We start from the raw sequence: 3,118 nt of genomic DNA, 5'->3' as shown, positions 1-3,118 counted from the left end.
AAGGCCACTGATTTGACATTAGAAATCACTTTAACTTAGAACGTACTTTCATTACTTGGATGAGGTACATCAAATCACATCAAATGCCAGGGCTTTCGAAATAAACGCAGGGTGGGGAAAAGGGTTAGTTATTTTTCTCATCCTGCCAAACTTGTGTAAGAGGACGGTGCAGAAATACAGAGCAATGATTGTGTATTAACAAAGCGAGCTGAGAACTGGAGAGCACTAGGACTACTCAGACAAACAGCACCTGAGGATGGAGAGCTGTGAAGACTTCACTGAACTCTAGGAATGCCTCACGGAGAACTGGGGCAGGGATGATTCTGCAACAGAAAAAGAGGTGTGGCTTGGCCAGCTACTTTCCCCGCTCCTTGCAGTGAAAGAATTAATGGGCGCTGAGTGCCTGGCAGTGCATGACCAGTGATAGTACAGGTAACCACGCTTTTGAACAAAGTAGTTTCCTGCCAAAGTGTCATACACAGGACTTGGTGTTTGTTGGAACAGACTCCTAAAGGAAAGGGATGAATAAAAGGCTCTTTGTTGATTCTGCTCCATTTGCATAAGCCCGCACCTACTCCTCTAGCCCATACTGAGGCTCTTTTAACTAAACCAGCATGTGAGACTGTAGAAGTGAAATCGCTTTCTTGATAAATTAGCCATTTAAAATTCCCCGAGAATACACAAAAGCCAAGTGCAGGATTCTTTCCTACCCTATCTCTGGGTACAGATTTCTTTCTTTCGCTCTTTTTCTGTCAATTTGATAAATTATTTTCAATAGTGCTACTGCCCATTTTCAAAAAAGCTGCCCTGCGGAACACTTCCCTCTTAAACCTGCATTTTCCGCGCAGGAAATAAATGCACCTGCTATATTATGATACTGTGTTTTCCCTTCCAGAAAGCTGAGGTGGAGAAAATCTGAAAGGTAATGTCTCCCCAGCTAGTGGGCCTAAAATACCCTGAACTCCTGTCCTGAGTCACACTGTTAATGTCTGATGGCTGGTGTGGCATCTAATTTTTCCTATGGTTACTCCCCAACTTTCTAATTTCCCAGTTTTATCTTGTAATTCACTGTACATCATGTGAGCAGGGAGAGGAGAGGTGACTTCTCCACATCCACAAGTAAACTGTAACAGCCATCTTCCCTCATTGGTGGAGGTGGTGGCTAATTTTATGTGTGAACTTGGCTGAGCCATGGTGCCCAGCTGCTTGGTCAAACATGAGTTGCTGTGAAGGAATTTTTAAGATGCGATTAACAATTCAGTCAGTAGCTTCTGAGTAAAGCAGATTACCCTCTATAATGTGGGTGGGCCTCACCCAATCGGTAGAAGGACCTAAGAGAAAAGAAGGAATTTAAAGGCTCAAGACAGCCTTGGATTCAACACTGCAACATCAACTCCTGCCAGAATTCAGCCTGCCAAGCTGGCCTGCAAATTCTGAACTTCCCAGCCCTCACAACTGCATGACTCAATTTCTTAAAATCTATCTATCTATCTATCTATCTATCATCTATCTATCAACTATCTATCTGTCTATGTATCTTCTGTTTCTCTGGAGAAACTTAAATCCAGATCATTAAAAACCTTCAATACAAATTGCATCATATAATCTTTAAAGTATGATGCCTATTAGGTTAAAACCAATAATTTGGCTCTAGCTCAGCCGTGGGCAAACTACGGCCCGCGGGCCGGATCCAGCCCGTTTGAAATGAATAAAACTTAAAAAAAAAAAGACCGTACCCTTTTATGTAATGATGTTTACTTTGAATTTATATTAGTTCACACAAACACTCCATCCATGCTTTTGTTCCGGCCCTCCGGTCCAGTTTAAGAACCCATTGTGGCCCTCGAGTCAAAAAGTTTGCCCAACCCTGCTCTAGCTGGTGTGGCTCAGTTGCACCAAAAGGTAACTGGTTCAATTCCCAGAGTACATACCCAGGTTGGATCCTTGGTCAGGGTGCATACAGATGAAAGCCAATGTTCTCTCTCACAGTGATGTTCCTCTCTCTCTCTCCCGCCCCCCTCTCTAAAAAAAATAAAAAACATATTTTTAAAAACTTTAAAATTCAATGATTTGTTTTAAGGTTTCTGAAAAGCGACTACACTAAAAGACTAGATATACCAAATTGTCAATAATCAATAATCATGATGCCAACAATTATACCACGGTTACCGGTTAATAATGCAGATTTTTTAATCAAAGAAAACACGATAATTTCAAGAGAAACATCAAAAGTGCTTTATTCAAAGTAATGTCCATCGCTAGCTACACATTTCCCCCATCTATCAGGTAATTTGTGGATACCGTCCCAATAGAACTTTCCTTGTTTTGAAGCAAACCATTCTGAGACCCAATTTTCCACTTCTTGGTACATTTTAAAGTGCTGCTCAGAAAGTGTGTGTGCTGTCGATCGGAACAGTGGTAATCTGAAGGAGCAAGGTCTGGTGAATACGGCGGGTGGGTGAATACTTCCCAGGCAAGATCTTTTAACGTGTCTTTAACTGGTTTTGAAGTGTGTGATGGTGCATCATCATGTAGCAAAATTACTTTGCCGTGTCTTCTGGCCCATTCTGGTCATTTTACAAGCAAACCGTGGTTCAAATTGATTATTTGTTGTCGGTAGCGATCAGTATTAACAGTTTCACCTGGTTTTAGAAGCTCATAATATACCACACCTTCCTGATCCCACCAAACGCAGAGCATTGTCTTCTTTGCTAAGCGATTTGGCCTTGCAGTCGATGTTGAGGGTTGACCTGGATCAACCCATGATTTTGTGCATTTGGGATTCTCAAAATAAATCCACTTTTCACCACCAGTCACAATTTGATGCAAAAAGACTTTCTTTCATGCCGTTGAAGTAACATTTTACTGATGACTTTTCAGTTTTCCACTTGTCTTTCATTCAGTTGATGTGGCACCCATTTTCCTTCCTTTAAAACAGTGGTTCTCAACCTTGGCTGCACATTAGAATCACCTGGGATCTTTTTAAAATCCTGATTTCTGGGCCTCATCCTCCGGAAATTCTGTTTCTTTGTTATGGGGTGGGGCCACAACATTAATAACAAAGAAACAGAATTTACCGGAGAATGATAGCCCAAAAAATCAGGTATTTAAAAAAGAT

The 3,118-nt window shown here is 41.3% G+C and overlaps 1 protein-coding gene across 2 annotated transcripts in view; it reads right to left on the bottom strand.

Annotated features, from left to right (window-relative positions):
* The window catches only part of SPATA13 (spermatogenesis associated 13), a 150,944-nt gene that overhangs the window by 120,364 nt on the left and 27,462 nt on the right, over positions 1–3,118 (bottom strand). Inside the window, exon 1 of one of the 2 annotated variants that reach the window (XM_023756703.1) lies at positions 251–284. The exons of the other annotated variant lie outside the window; for it this stretch is intronic. The gene's annotated coding sequence lies outside the window, so the exon portion shown is untranslated. Of the gene's footprint in view, positions 1–250; positions 285–3,118 lie in introns of those variants that run through there. 2 annotated transcript variants of the gene reach the window in all.

This window comes from Myotis lucifugus, unplaced genomic scaffold (assembly GCF_000147115.1).
Source record: "Myotis lucifugus unplaced genomic scaffold, Myoluc2.0 scaffold_98, whole genome shotgun sequence".
Taxonomy (NCBI): domain Eukaryota; kingdom Metazoa; phylum Chordata; class Mammalia; order Chiroptera; family Vespertilionidae; genus Myotis; species Myotis lucifugus.
Note: the sequence above shows the minus strand (reverse complement) of the source record. Positions and strands in the feature narration are given on the sequence as shown.